General features: G+C 32.8%; 1 protein-coding gene and 1 long non-coding RNA gene across 3 annotated transcripts in view; both read left to right on the top strand.

Moving 5' to 3' along the window:
* Positions 1-17002, top strand: part of LOC130670057 (serine/threonine-protein kinase 26) — an 87224-nt gene that overhangs the window by 56314 nt on the left and 13908 nt on the right. The gene's annotated exons all lie outside the window — the stretch shown is intronic.
* On the top strand, positions 7164-11845 carry LOC130670061 (uncharacterized). The gene is made up of 3 exons (XR_008990303.1): positions 7164-7498; positions 8350-9079; positions 9166-11845. It is a non-coding gene; the product is annotated as an uncharacterized LOC130670061 (long non-coding RNA).

Genomic DNA, 17002 nt, shown 5'->3' with positions numbered 1-17002 from the left:
CACTGCTTCTTGTGTTTCTTTCTATCGCTAAGACTGCTCCAGTTGCCATCTTGGCTTTTTGTATTGCGTGCTCAGTAGCCTTTAAGCCCAGCATAGAAGAAGATATTTGAATTCCGAGATATTTATAGGAGCTAACGATATCTATTTTTTTTGATTTGCAGAAAAAACGCTCTATTTAATTTGCCTTCAGTTTCCCAGCTCTTCTAAAAATCATTATTTTTGTTTTATTAGTGTTGACCGCTAAGCCATTTAAATCGCAGTAGCGTTTCAAATATTTTAGCAGCTTCTCGAGATCTATAGCACTGTTTGCCAGTAGCACGGTATCATCCGCATACATCAGCATGAGCAGGTCTATGAGATTTTTAATATTTATTCCTGAGCAATTTTGATTTCGAAGAAAAGTTTCTAAGTCGGCGATGAAAAAAATAAATAGTGGAGAAAAAAGACTCTCACCCTGCAGGATGCCTTCAGTTACCCTGAATTTATTTGAGAATTGATTTCCTGATTTTACTTGGACATGTGCTTCTTCATATAGACTGATACGTGTGTATCACACCATTTTTATATAGTGGAAACCTAAACATGCAAACATGCAAAATAACCTTCTCAATAAGACAATTTATAGATAAATTGAGAAAAATATAGATAGCCCGAACTGGGAATCGAACCCAGACCAATTCGGTAACGCGCCGAGTGCTCTACCAGTTGAGCTATCCGGCCCTATACTATATTCCGTTCAATTTGATCTATAACTTATTGAGCCACACCGTCCTTCTTACGGTAATACACCATTTTTATATAGTGGAAACCTAAACATGCAAACATGCAAAATAACCTTCTCAATAAGACAATTTATACGGTGTGGCTCAATAAGTTATAGATCAAATTGAACGGAATATAGTATAGGGCCGGATAGCTCAACTGGTAGAGCACTCGGCGCGTTACCGAATTGGTCTGGGTTCGATTCCCAGTTCGGGCTATCTATATTTTTCTCAATTTATCTATAAATTGTCTTATTGAGAGGTTTGCATGTTTTAGGTTTCCACTATATAAAATGGTGTATTACCGTACGATGGACGGTGTGGCTCAATAAGTTATAGATCAAATTGAACGGAATATAGTATAGGGCCGGATAGCTCAACTGGTAGAGCACTCGGCGCGTTACCGAATTGGTCTGGGTTCGATTCCCAGTTCGGGCTATCTATATTTTTCTCAATTTATCTATAAATTGTCTTATTGAGAGGTTTGCATGTTTAGGTTTCCACTATATAAAATGGTGTATTACCGTACGATGGACGGTGGGGCTCAATAAGTTATAGATCAAATTGAACGGAATATAGTATAGGGCCGGATAGCTCAACTGGTAGAGCACTCGGCGCGTTACCGAATTGGTCTGGGTTCGATTCCCAGTTCGGGCTATCTATATTTTTCTCAATTTATCTATAAATTGTCTTATTGAGAGGTTTGCATGTTTAGGTTTCCACTATATAAAATGGTCTAGAGAAAAATTGAGAAAAATATCACACCGTATAAATAGATACGTGAACTTTTATTAATTTCGTGCTTATTCCAAGGTGATACAATTTTTGCTAAAGTCTATGATGGGGTATCGAGTCAAAGGCTCTTTTAAAGTCAACTATCAGTCCATATGCTTTGGCTGCTAGGCGGAGACGTAGATGCACAGCCGATTGAAGTATGAACGCTGCCTGCGCACAGCTTCTTTTACTCTGGAAGCCTAGTTGAGATTCAGGGAGAATTCTTGCGTTTTCGGCCCAGGACTCCAGCCTTCTTTTGAGTAGTTCTGTGAAGACTTTTGTTATGCAGTTAACCAGATCAATTCCTCGGTAGTTGGCTGGGTCAGCGTGATTTCTTGCTTTGAAAATCATGCTTAGATTTGCGGTGGTCCAATCTCCCGGAGTTTCTTCTTTGTCTAGTATGCAGTTGAATAGTGATAACACACTTTGTTTCCAGTTTAAAGGAAGGTTAGATATAAATTCATTGGGAATTTGATCGGGTCCTGGCGTTTTATTTTGTTTTAAGTTTTTCAGATAGAGGTCAAGTTCATGCAAGGTAAACTCACAGTCAAGTTCTTGAGACTGCTGAATACTGAGTGGTAGAGGGATAGATACTATTTTGAAATATACTGATCTGTAGAAAGTGTTTCAGGTTTGAATGTCAGGTCCGACGTGATAAGATTTCTTCGGCTTGCAGAGTCTGACAGTTTGCCAGAACTCTTTAGGATTTTTTGTATTTGCAAATCGCAGTTGGGTTTCTTCAACATAGTGATCTTTTTTTTGTTTAACCAGGTTCTTATAGTGTGTTTTTGTTGAAACGTAGTTGAGCCTGTCGGATTCGTGGAAGTTGGACATGTAGCTGGCCTTCAAGGCCGCTTTTGTTTCTATTTTGGCGTTCCGGCAAGTTTTATCGAACCAGGGCTTATTGCTCGATGGAGTCTGGAAAATTTTCCTTTTAATTTTCATATTTGCATAGGAGGCAGCTTCCTTAATACTAGAAATTAATTGTTTTGCTTTTAAATCCAAATCAAATGAGTGATCTAATAGTGTATTTTCAGTTGCGGCTAGATAGAGTTTGTAAGAAGAGGCTGTTTCTTGGTTCCACTTGTAGATTGAGTCATGTTGTGGAGACATAATGCATCGAGTAGGTCCCGGCGATAATGGACTGAAAAGGTTTAGGGTTATTGGAAAGTGATCAGACAAGAAGGTATCAGATGAGATATTGTAAGGCTGTTTATCAATGGAAGTGCTTCGTGGTTAGCCCACACCAGATCAATTACACTTGACCCATTTTTATTGCAGAAGGTTTTCTTGGCAGGGATGTCACCTGGGGTACGACCATTAAGTAATATGAAGTTCAGTTTATTCATGCAAGTTCCGAGTATTTTGCCATTTCTGTTCGTAAAAAGGTCTGTCGTTTCCCTCTCAGTATATAAGTGCGTGCCATCCAAAATATCAGGGTCAATGTAACTATTGAAATCTATGCGTGCATTTGTGTCACCTCCGATGATGATAGGGATACTTTCTTCGACTAATTGAATATCTTCGATTAGTTGTTTTAATTCCTTGAGCTTATTTACAAGATGACATTCAAGCTTGAAATAAAGTGTACCTAGAATCACATGGAGATCATTACCAAGATGAAGTTTGGTCAAAATCCAATTAGCGGTTTTGGCAACACAAGTTAGCTGGTATTTTCTAGATATGATACCTAAACCTCCACCCCGACTAGAATTTCTTCCTGATTTGCCTGAAGTACCATAAGGACCTTATCAGGTTAATATAAGGTTTGCCTTATTAGAGCAAACCTGACAAGTTCCTTGTCAGGACCTCATCAGGATATCCTTATTCAAATAAGAAGTTATTCGCCATCGGATCAACCCGACGAGTTCCTCATCAAGACCTTGTCAGGATATCCTTATTTAAAAAAAATTTATTTGCCATCGGGTCAACCTGACAAGTTCCTGATCAGGACCTCGTCAGGATATCCTTATTTAACAAAAAGTTATTTGCCATCGGGTCAACCTGACAAGTTCCTGATCAGGACCTCGCCAGGATATCCCTATTAAAAAAAAAAGTTTGTTGCGATCGGATCAACCTGACGAGTTCCTGATCAGGACCGTATCTAGATATCTCTATTAAAAAAAAAAGTTATTTGCGATCGGGTCAACCCGACGAGATCCTGATCAGGACCGTATCTGGATATCCTTATTCAAAAAAAAGTTATCCCATTCCTTCAAATATTTCATTTACAGGCTAAAAATTAAACAAAGTACAAAAGAATATTATATAAAAATCACGTCAATCATTGCAGCACAGATTTTTTACTTCTTCATCAGTTATTCTTTGACATCATAATGAATATTATATTTACACTTTCAAGATCACTTGTGTATGTCATCCCAGTGGATAGCATCGAGGACTTTGAATCGAAAGGTCGCAGGTTCGAGCCCAGCAGTTATCGGGATTTTTTCATCAATAAAAAATATGTTTACTTCCTCTAATTAATGATCTCAATACAATAGATAACATTCTCGATCGAATTAAAATTCTCTTATTTTTTTTTTTGCAATTTAATATTTTTTTAAAAATAATTACTAATAAGGTAATCCTGGTAAGGACCTGATAAGGATATCCCGGTAAGGACCTGATAAGGCAATTTCGATAAGGACCTCATGGGTCTTAAGCGTTACATCCATATCAGGATCCTCGTCAGGATACCCTGATCGGAACCTTATTTGAAATAAGGTTAACCCGATAAGGACCTCGTCAGGCCCTTATGAAAAATTCTAGTCGGGACTTCCTCTACCAGTGCAGTGTGATTTGGTGGCAGACGCCCAGAGGGAATCTGTGTTGGATAGAAAAGCTGTTACATAATTTACAGGGGAGGTGATCCAGATTTCAGTAATACAGTAAAAATCAGTTTTAAGTCCATTAAAGATATCTTGGAAGTTTTTAAAACCTTTTACATTTGCGAAACAGATACTTTTACTTGTGTTAGGAAAACTGGCCAGTTTCTTGAGGTATTCATGTTTATTTTGTTGACTATTTCCCGTGAAATTAAAGATAGATGATAGATTGTTTACAGGCTAGGGTGGGTTTGCATTGGTTATAGAGCTGTTATTATTTTTTTTTTTGGGTTAAAGGCAAAACTTTATTTTTTGTTGGCGACCACTGACAGAGTTGACCGTCAACTAATACTTTCTGAAACAAAATGGCTGTCTTCTTTCCTTCGCGTTTGCATTAGGCAGCAGAATCCCTGTTTTTCTTGTCTATAGTTCTTTGGAGGCTTGTGAGTTCAGGGTTTATGGATATATTTTTGGCTTCAAGATATTTTTTCAGTTCTCGTTTTGACTTCATCATCGTAACTTTCGACTGCCATGTATCGAATTTAATCGAGACAATTACAGGAGATTTATTGATCATTCTGGCTTCAAGAATTGTCGGTTGAAAGTTTAGTTTGCCTACACAGAAGCTTAAAATTTGTTCAGTGATATTTTCCTCAGAGACGGGTAAACCTTTGATTATTACATCACTTCTTACGAGATTCTCTTCGTGTCTTTCAAGCTTCCTTTTTAACTCGTTTATGGATTTCTCTGATTCAATTGAAATAGCAGAGATTTTACTTACTTCATCAGTGGTGAGCTGCGAAGAGTTTTTCTGAACAGCTACCAGGGCAGATTCTACTTCGCTAAGCCTGTTTTTGATGAGGTCATTTCTTCAGTTAGTTTGGTAAAACTTTCTTTCATTGCACTTACCTCCTCATTAATTTTTTAACTTCCCGCTATGAAAATCGACGATTTTCGAAAAATTCGGGAAGTTATTGTTTTCACCCCGATTTGCGAAAGTCGAAATTTCACCAGATGTCGACGTTTTGAGCTCCTAGGAAGCTATTCTGACTATTTTCAGAATGATGTCCGAGTGTCTGTATGTATGTATGTGTGTGTGTGTGTATGTATGTAAACTCTTTATAACTTTTTAACTAATGAACCGATTTGGATAGTTAAGGTGGCAATCGAAAGAACTTGTTGGCCATCAACTTTTCTGAAAATTTCAGATCATTTGATCAAGTAGACTCGGAAATATCGTCGAATTACGAAAAAAAATTTTTTTTTTTAGTTTTTTATTGATTTCTCAGAAACGACTTATACGATCGATTTCAAAATCTAATCAGCTCTAGAACCCAATGAAACGCGTCGATTTTCGCCTTAGCCATCTCAATCGGATAATTCGTTTGATAGTTATCTCGGGAGAAAGAAATGGTAAAAAACAGTTTTTCGCGAATATCTTTGAAACAACTGAACCAAACAATTCCAAAATTCGATCAGCTTCAGAATTTACAAAAACGGGTCAATTGCCCGGGTCATTTGTCTAAGAAATATCGCGGGAGAAATAAACGATAAAAACCAGATTTCTGCGAATATCTTTGAAACAACTGAACTAAACAATTCCAAAATCTATTCAGCTATAGAACTCAATAAAATACGTCTATTGCCGCCTCAACCATCAAAATCGGTTAATCTGTTCGAGAGATATCGCGGAATGAAGAAATGCTAAAAAACGGTTATTTGTGAATATCTTTGAAACGACTCTACCAAACAATTCCAAAATCTAATCAGCTCTAGAACCCAACAAAACGCCTCGATTGCCACCTCAACCATCGAAATCAGTTAATTCGTCTGCGAGATATCGTGGGAGAAAGAAATGCTAAAAAACGGTTTTTTTTCGAAAACAATGGCATACGAAAGTATGTATTTACAATGATGCTTTCGAGCTCAAGGAGCTCAAAAACAGCGGGAAGTTTTGGGGCTGGCCCGCAGGGTCAACCGATAGACAGATTTTTTTAATAGCGTCCGCTTGCTTTCTGGCCATGTCTTTGATCTGATCGCTGGTATCTGCGTGAAAGGATTTATTTTCTTTTCGCATGGTAGCAAGATACGAGGCTAGCCAGGTCAATTCGCTCGGAGTGTTCCGTCGATCTAAGTCTTCCATTTCGTTGACCGGATTAGTTTTATTTGTTCTCTTTTTTGGCGGGTTAAAAAAGGTAGAAATCCAGTTGTCTTGCGGCAGTGAGCACTGAATTCGTTTCCTTTTCCTGCCGATGGTAGGTTGGGTGCTTGTAACTGTCGAATTAAGGTTATTTTCCACGCAAATATTGATGTCAGCGCCTTTCTTTGGTATTCCTCTTTTTTTATTAAGTGTTTTTGCTGGTATAGCGGTTACAATTTGGTTAATCTTTGAGGGAGACATAGGTTTAGTGACCATACCTCAGTGTCAGCAGCATTTAGGCCACTTTTGAGGTTAGTTAGATTACAAAATTTGAATGATTGGGAATTCACTTTTGAAACGGCTAAGAAATGCAGAAAATAGATTCATACACATAGAGTGCCAAATAATTAGACTTAATAATCACTTTGAATATTTTTTTTAAAAGATTTTTTACTTATGAAACAGATTTTCGTATTGGAATTATAAAAACGTGACAGTCACGCAAGCTGTTAGTACACTGATAGAAGGATTTATTACTGAGTACTAAATGGATTTAGTAACAAAATTTTTAGTCACTTATTTGGGAGAACAAAATATTTTGTGCCCATCAATGTAATTTGTTATAATTTAAAAAATCATTTTGTTATCTCAATTAAATCTTATGATGGTAAAATAAATATTTGTTTCCACTAACTAAATATTTGGTAATCGGTACTAAATATTTCTTTGGTAAGTTTTGTCGGTAGATGGCTTGTTTGGAATTGAAAACTACGTATGTATTTGTGGGAAATATCAGTGTAGCGTATGTGTGTGAATATATCACCGCTTTCACAGTATAGTGAATTTCGTCTCAATCGCAGTTAGTGTTGTGATTTTCAAATCAATTTAGTGATTTTAAAAACATTAATTTTGAATTATTTCAACTGAATTATTTCAAAGTATGGAAGAGCTCTTAAAATCCTGGAATTTGGATGAATTGTTCCCTATTTTATGTGGTAAGTTCGCCGTTATTTAATTCCAATGTAATAAATAACCTTATTTACTGCGTATATGTCATTCAATCATTTATGATCCTGAAGTTAGCAGACAATCGACAATTTGCAAATTTTCTTTTCAACAGTTTAATTAAAAAAAAAAAAAAAAAACATGCACATGTAGAAAATTAAAAAGACTGTAGGTGCCATATTTTCAAATATTGTTTTTATAGAATTTATCGTATTTAAAAGAATTCAAAAATTATTAGATGTCGGCTGACTTCAGTATCTTAATCATTTACACTCTGTTTTCTAAATTAATCCTAACTTTTCGTATTTATTTGTGCCTTTTATCTTTAGTAAATCATATTACTGACCTTTAAACTCTTGGTGAATTTATTAATAATGTTCCTGAAGAGTCCCAAAAAGAAATAATACCTAGTATTGGTTTACGCCTTCGTTTAAAAAAAAAAATATAGCGTATACGTAGGTTGAATTTTTATTTGATATTGTTTTATTATTTTCAGTTGAATTATCTGATTTTTAAATTTCTATTACTATTGAATCATTATTGAATCATTATTGTCAATTATATTCTTGTAAAAGTTATATTTAAAATAATAATCAGATGTAATGATCCTGAAGTTAGCAGACATTTAACAATTTTTGAATTTTTTGTTTTTCAACAATTTAATTTAAAAAAATAAAATAAAAATATGCACATGCAGAAAATTAAAAAAACTTCAGGTGCAATTTTTTCAAATATTTTTTTTTTATGGTTTACCGTCTCAAAAGAAATCCAAAAATTATTAGGCGTCTGCTAACTTCAGTATCATTCAGATGTATAAATTATACTTTGATTTGTTTTACAGATAACAGACTCTATGAAGTTGGAATTACTTCCAGTTCTGAATTTCCCAGAAACTGAAGTGATAAGTGAAATACCAATAGAGTTCATTCAGGGACATAGTTCAGTTTAAATTATTGACTCTGAAATTGATAATTTTCCAAAAAAAAAAAAATTAAAAGAGTGTCTAAGTTTTTTGACTTCGATTTGACTACAGTACTCCAAAACCATCCTGTTGGAAAAGAACTTTTGTTTTTTAGTGGAAAAAAAAATATATCTTTAGAAGCTCCTTGGATATCTGTCTTATGTGACATCATCGTTGTACATTGTCTTAGACTCAACATAACTCTCACTAACGAAGATATTGAAGAGTTAGCGGGAATAATTGTCGAGCTTTTTCCAGCTGAGTGCACTCAAACTTTTTATGTGCCTCCCGTTAAAAAAAAAGATTCATTACGTAATGCCAGTGAAATCTCAAAATGAAAACTGACTGATAAATACCGTAATACACTGGCATTAATTAAAACACTACGAAAAGTATTAGGCATTAAAAATACTGATGATAGTCATGTGATTGCAAGTGATAGTGATAATCCTGGAGTGGCCAGTAAAAACTGGCTGAAGCATCACCGAGACGAACTTTTTGTTACATTGGACATCATCTTATGAACTCAGAAGATCGGAAGTGATATCTAACAAGTATTTAAGTGCTACAGATATACTCAATGATTGGCCAACCTTAAAAGAGTCAACATGTAATGTATTCGTATGTTAATGACGAAACTATTAAAATCGTTCTGTACTTAAAAAAAAACTGACTTAGTTTATTTTTTATTTACAGATCAATACTGATTTTGAAAAGGCATACCCTGATCATTGTATTAATTTAAGTGAGCGTTGGCTATTAAAGTTCAATCAGCTGGTGGATTTTTCATCGGACAAACTAACTTTTGAACAAAAAAATAAGTTAAAGTTGCTCGAAGAAAGTGATAAAATTGTTTCATCATTAAGTAAATATATTATTCAGCTTGATATTTTCTTAAATCTGGTGATTCTTAAAGGTCGTAAGAAATTGAAGAACTTGAAAGCTGAGAATTCTAGAGAAAGTGTTTACATACACGTAAAAATTCCTGGTGATATTGGAAAAGCTTGTGAGGCTAAAACTAACCAAAAAGCTAAATCAAAGACAACGCTTCAACCCTTTTTAATTGTAGTTGGACCTAATGAATTAGATTTACGTAAAGTTTATATTCAAATCGACAGCTTCCGATATGAAGCCGACTCATTTACTGAAGCATTAGATTTATTGTTTAAATTTTATTTAATTTTTCAACTGGCCTATCCATTTGAAAGTGAATGCTTCTGGTACTTCCTGCAATGGGCTCTTTATGAAATAAAAACAAAGGCAGACGTGCAGATACCATTTATCTTCAATATGCTAAATAAATTAAATAAGATTCAATTGAAGTAAACTTTTATTGTCAAAAAATTTAATAAAATTATCAGTGATAATTTATCACATATTATTTTAATTGTTCAGTCAGATGAAATATGTTTTAATCAAAGTAAAATAGTAAATTAAAAAAATTTTCTATAATTATTACGTTTTAATGTTATTAAGGCTTTGATACGTTTAAATGTTTGTAATTAATTGTTATATGTCATTTTATTTGTTTAATTAGATAATAAAAAACTAAAAATGGATAATGCTCAGAGTAATGTTGAACAAGAAATTCTAAAATTTGTGAGTAAAATGTATGGGAACCCAACAATGACTCAAACATTGATTCATCAAATTATACAAGAATTTCAACTGCTATCAGATAAAATTTTAGAACATACATTAAGAAAGGTAAAAGAAGTTATACCCTGTGAGTATCATGAGTCTATCGAACGCTGTTTAAAAATAAATTATTTCGAAAATTTTGATTCCAATTGGAGGTGCATGCAGCAGTTGAAAAAGTCTAAATACTATGTTGCTCCACGTCAATTTGAGATTGGTGAAATTAGCGACAACCAAACAGTAAAAAATGAGGTTATTTGGACTAAGAAACCTTGCTTCGGACAAGAGATTTCTCTTCGTAGTGTATTGAAGATTTTTTTGGAGTTGCCTCATGTTTACAGGGTTATAATTAATTTTATTGACAGTGGATTTAAAAAAAATGGCCAAGGAATTTACACAAGTTTATTTCAGGGTACAGTATGGAGAAATATTTCCGAAATATTTTAAGGAAAAATTGTTATACCTCTATATCTGTACTATGACGATTTTAAAATAAATAATCCATTGTCTACGTCAGCCGGAATTTATAAAGTTGGACGTTTATACTGTTTAATAGCTTCGTTACCACCACAATTTGCGTCAACAATTGAAAATATTTTCTTAGCTCAATTATTCTATAATTCAGATTATAAAGAATTTGGAGCGGAAAGGTGTTTTGCAGAAATAAAAACGGAGTTCAATTATTTAGCTGATAAAGGAATCAAAATTAATATCGATGGTACAGACTATAACGTCTATTTTGTTTAATTGGTGTCTTAGGTGATAACTTGGCGTTGAACAGTCTTTTGAGCTTTAACGAGAGTTTTATAAGTGAATATTATTGTCAATTCTGTCAAGCACCTAAAAGTGAAGCCCAAAAATTAACATTAGAAAATGAAAATATTCTAAGAAATAAAAGCAATTTTGAAACAGATTTATTGAAACGTTGCAATGGTGTCAAAAATCCATATGTTTTAAATGAAATAAAATTTTTTCATAATACTTGCAACTGGACAATTGATATTATGCACGATTTATACTTAGGCATATGTCGGTACGACATGGCAAAAATCATTAAGCATTGCATTAGTAATAAATATTTTACTTTAAGTCATTTAAATGATAGATTAAAATTCTTTGATTACTGTGAAGCTGATTGTGGGAATAAAATATCAGCAATAACTGGGAGTCATGTTACAAAAGAGCACATAATTATTACAGCAGCAGAAATGTCTTATTTGGTAGCGTATTTTGGAATACTAATAGGTGATTTAATTCCGCCAGATGATTTTCGTGGCAGTTGTACACTCACTTGTTTGATATAATAAATATAGTTACATCTCCAATTATGTCAAATGATGATATAATTTATCTCCGTGAATTGATAAAACATCATCACAAATTGAATTTGAAAAAGTTTAAAGGTCATTTAACAGCTAAATTTCACAATTTAGTACACTATCCAACTATAATAAAGATTCTAGGGCCACCAAAATTCTACTCATGTTCACGATCTGAAGCTTTTCATAAGATATCTAAACATCATGCTCATGTTGTAAATTACCGTATCAATATATTATACACTCTCGCTAAAAAACAGTTAGGTTTGTGTGATAAATTTATACACACTGTAAAAAAAATTGTTTGAATTTTCAAAGATTGTATATAACGCAATAAACACATACATTTGTGCTTGAAATTTCATTACTAATTTCATATATAATTTAAAATACACGTTTTTGAATTTTCAAATTAACACTTTGGGTTTTCAAATACTTTTTTTTGAATTTTCAAATAAGAACTATGAAATTTCAAATAGAATTTTTAAAATTCAATATATGTTTTAGAATTTTCAATATTTCCTTTGACAATTTAAAAATCAAGTATAAATTTTAAGTACGTTTATTAAAATTCATATGTTTTTTCTTAATTTTGAATACCAGCTTGATTATTAAATTACGTATATTAACTTTAAAGCTTTTTTTTTATTGAAAATACAATTCAAATATCTAGTTATGAAAATTCAATTCCTTTTGTATTGTAATTTTCAAATTATTTTTAACAGTGCATGATAAAGGGTTCAAAAATGTTGTTGAGCCTGGAAAAAGTACAACTGTTACGTTACAGACTAATAATAATTTAAAAACTTTTGAATCCATTAAAATTAACAAAATTATATATCGGTCATCATACGCTTTCTACGAATCTAATGATTCCGAAAATACCCCTGTATTCGGCATTATCACTACTATTTTATCTGACTATAAATCTGTATACTTTCCTTATAAAAAATGTGTAACTATTAGGCTCAATAGTCATATTAAAGGATATCTATTAACGTTGCCAAAACAAAATGACCCAGATTATTTTATTCAGGTCGATTTTGTGAGATTTATCAAACCTTTAAATACTCATTTACTACCAAATGGCTTATATGTCATTTCTCAACGGAGTTTAATTTAAAATTTTTAATTTATGTATGTTACAATTATGTGTATTATTTGTATAATTAAAACTTATTTAACTAAAAATTTGTTATTTATCTTAAATAAAAAATTATAATAAAATGTTATTTTCTTTATAATGATATATATATTTACTAAAAATTATTTATTATTGTCATTTTAATTTATTTTAAGTAGAACAATTAAGTTATGCGCTAAAATAAGTTAAAAGAATTAGTTCTTTAATCCCAATAAATGATGTATTATGCCCCAATAAATCGCTTCTTAAATACTACTAAATATTTATTTGGTGGAAATAAATGAGCTTTACTATATGATTTGGTACTTGTAACCAAATTTTTAGTATTGCAAGGTTCGTTACTAAATCATTTCGTAAATACAACCAAATCTTATTAACTACAACTAAATCCTTCTATCAGTGTAACCCTAATAGTTTTCGCGATATTCAAAAAACAAACTTGGAAAATTCGAAAAACGATAAGATTTTGAGTTTTGCAGAATTTTCGATTAAAATTTTTAAAATTTTTTTCCGTTGGTAAAACTTCCTTATAGTTGTTATGTCCGCCGCTTAGATTTAAATTAATTATCCGGGATTTCTCCCTTTGGTAGCGATAGAAAAATTTTACGAGCGATTTGGAGGATGCGGACAACAGTAAAGAATACGAGGAAGATTTTCGCTTCCTATATTTATTATTTATTGTGGGTTTTTCGAAGAGTACGAACCCAAACGCCTTCGAGCTTGGTCACGTTGCATTTATATATCGATCAATAGAGAGAAAATATTTTAATTGTCTCTCACTTACCTTTAGATGAGTTTTTCTTCTAGTACGGCAGGTTGTATCCCTCCAGGACTTTGCAGCTCACTCGGCCTCTCCCTGAAGACGTTGGTTGAATGGGCGCGGCTGGGGTAGTAGGATAGAATCTTATGTGCTATTTTCGAATGAACTCACTAAATTAAGATTATGATCTTTTGTCTCTTTATTTACTTTTTCAATTACAGCACTTAAACACTATAACTGTTACAATGGTTTGCACTTATAAAAGATATAAAACCATTTAATTTGGTTATTATTAATTTTATTTACTTTTACTTATTTTTAAATTATGCGTCCTTATGTAGCCTTATGGCTTTTTATGCGCAGATTATCTCGACCCGAGATCGGACTACAATACACTTGATTTTTGTGTCACTATTCGATCGAGTCGGAGTGATTTTTATAATAATTGTAAATAACAAAAGAATACCGCTACACGATATGAAAATATCGGCCAAGTACCTTAATCAATTTACAATTTAACTGAATCTAAATATAAGATAAACCGCTGTTAATGAAATAATACCGCTACAAAAATCGTCGCGCTACTTTTATACGCATAAGTGATAGAACTGACGCTGCGTTTTCGCGTGCTTTTGTAAAGAGGAGTTTCGTAAATTTATTTATGAAATAAAATAAATTAAATAAAAAAAAATTTATTGGACATAACATAGTATGAAAAAAAATTCTGACCAAATTTCATCCAAATTTAAAGGGGTCGATTCTAACTATCGGTCGATTTCACATGGAATGACCCATACATATAAGTGCATTGGGGTGTCCGTTATTTACCAAATTAGATTTTTTTTACTTGGCCATGATATAAATCATTTGTGATCCAAAAATAATTAAAAAAAATAAATAAGTTTATTCTAATGCTGTTTAACCCTGCTTAAGTAATGATACATTCCCGTTTTAGTATAATGAGAAAAATTTTACTATTTGCTTAAAAATAAGTGTATAGCAATGACTAATGAATAATTTTGTAGGAAATTTACCGCTCTTCAAAAAAGATTTCTTACACTTTTTTCGTAAATCCAACCATTTGAGTGATATCGAAGCTCAAAGTTGATAGATTTAAAAAATAATGTTTTTCGATTAAAATTCTATAAGTCTTCAGCAAGCGAATATATACTGAGACGAATCGCCTTTTGTTTGGCGATTCTAACCAGCCGCCACCAGGATTCGCGGGTTGAACCCTGGCTTAGGCTGGCCTCTACGAAATTGTTAGTTATAAGAGCAATGGGCTTGGGTCCTCGCAAAGTAAGAACCCGCACTTGTCCAAACTCGGCAACGTATAAAAAAAAGCTTATCAACCTACCTCACGGCTTATTATAAAATTATAGATTAAACTTATCAATAGTCGAGTTACTATTTGTAACTCAATTTATAACTACTAAATCAAACTATTCGGTAGTCTTACCAGTATTTTAGGATAAGGACAGGACAAAAAGCAATGTATAATGTAAAGGATTGATTATTCTTTAATTACGCAAGTTTATTGCCAATCGTAACAAAAATTCATTTACTTACAGTAATTTCCGCAAGGTACAATAAATGCAGTCCTGGTTGGAACGCCGGATATGCAATCCGTGACCACGTGGAATACGCCGTGTAATACACTGATTTTATTATTTAAACTTAATATTATTTAATAGGCGAGTGGATCGCTGGTAACGTACAATAAACTTAATCAATCTAACTTGATTTATAATAATTAATTAATTCGCAATCAAATAAAAGAATATATGACAAAAATATAGAAATAGTAAAAATAAGATTGTCTGATTATTGATACTGAATACAATTAGAAAAACGTTTAAACGCTAGTTGATCCAGGATCGAAGTGATTGCCAATAATTTTGGGCGTAGGACCAGCCTCGGGACTGTCCCCACTTCCACCTGACGGACATGCGTCGACGTGACGATTCGTCATGTGACCACGGCACTATGACTTGTAGAGTTTCAGACGACAACGCGACGGGTAAAAACGGGAACCGCAAGGCTGAGGACGATGAAGGCAATTCACATTGTCTCAATACTTGAGATTTTAACAGTTTTTTGTCGAAAATTTACCGCTCTACAAAAAAGGTCTGCTAGACTTTTTTGATAAACTCAACCGTTTAAGAGATATCTAAGCTCAAAGTTGAAATAAAACTTTCACAAACCACCTCGAAATTTTGCTCTGATGATATAAAAAATTTCTTTTATTTCGAGCTTAAATATCTCTGACATGAAAACTGAAAGAAACATATGAAACCTTTTTTGAAGAGCTGTAAATTTCCTACAAAATTATGTATTAGTCATTGCTATACACTTATTTTTAAGCAAATAGTAAAATTTTCCTCATTATACTAAAATGGGAATGTATCATTATCATTACTTAGGCAGGGTTAAACATCATTAGAATAAACTTTTTTATTTTTCTAAGTTATTTTTGGATCAAAAATAAATGATCTACATCATGGCCAAGTAAAAAAATCTAATTTGGTAAATAACGGACACCCTACACTCTAAAACCAAGTGTGTTACAAGTGTATTATTTTAACACATATTAAATGTGTTCTATGTTTAAAGCCATGAGCAAAACTATAGTTTTTTGTAGTCATTTAAAACACGTCTCACGGTGTATTAAATATCTATAGATTGCTTATGGCGCTTCAATGTTATTTTGGAAGTGTGTTAATTTTGACTAAACACTTGGTTTCAGAGTGTAAAGTATGTAGATAAAAAGCCTTGATTATGTATATGTAATGAATTCTATTTTAATGTATGTTCTAATCTAAATTCATTATTTGATGCATTATTCATGTAAGATGAATCAATTTGATCATTTGAGTCAAGTAATGCCATGGATGATTCGTATTTATAAGTGTATAGCAGACTAGAGGAGCAGAGTACAATCCAGCAGCAACCAAAGTTTGGCAGCATCGACGTTGAACATTGAATCAAGACGATAAATCTTAATTCAATTATTCAATTAATAAGGGTTTTCATGAAAATAGAAAACAGTGTTGTTTTTTTTTTTTTTTTTAAGTATATATATGTATATTGAAGCCTTGGGCACTCCCAATCTAGCCAATCGAGTCAAATTCATAGACGAATCAAATTCACACCTTAACCAAATCAAATTCAGTTTTTGAAACCAGATCGAATTCATGGATCGGCGACGGGACGAACCTCAGGACCGAAAGACCTCACACTCTTTGTGTGAAAAATTCTTTCGGCAATCGCTGGGACTAGAACCCTGGCCTGGCCAGTGATCAAGTTCGAGAGACCTAGGTCTTACGCCTTAGACCGCTCGGCCATGATCACCGGTTAGAAAACAGTGTTACTTGTTTTGAATCACAGTGCCATCTTATGGTTGCTGAATTAACTAATAATTGAGCGGGAAAGTTTACATTCCCTAAAACGTAGTTGAATTATATAAACAATAGTATTTTATACTGATTTAATCATTGTAGTTATAAATAAAGTTTATAATAATGATTAGAGTTCATTATATAAAGAACAATTATTTTTATATGAGTGTTCCTAATTTATTCTGTTGTTTTCACTACTACAGTAATCGCAAAAGTTCTGTATTCTATCATTTCAAGAGTTAAATCATAAAAAGAAATCGATTTTTGAGCAATA

The sequence above is a fragment of the Microplitis mediator genome, chromosome 6, assembly GCF_029852145.1.
Source record: "Microplitis mediator isolate UGA2020A chromosome 6, iyMicMedi2.1, whole genome shotgun sequence".
NCBI lineage: Eukaryota > Metazoa > Arthropoda > Insecta > Hymenoptera > Braconidae > Microplitis > Microplitis mediator.
The sequence above is the reverse complement of the archived record's forward strand: the minus strand, read 5'-3'. Positions and strand labels throughout refer to the sequence as shown.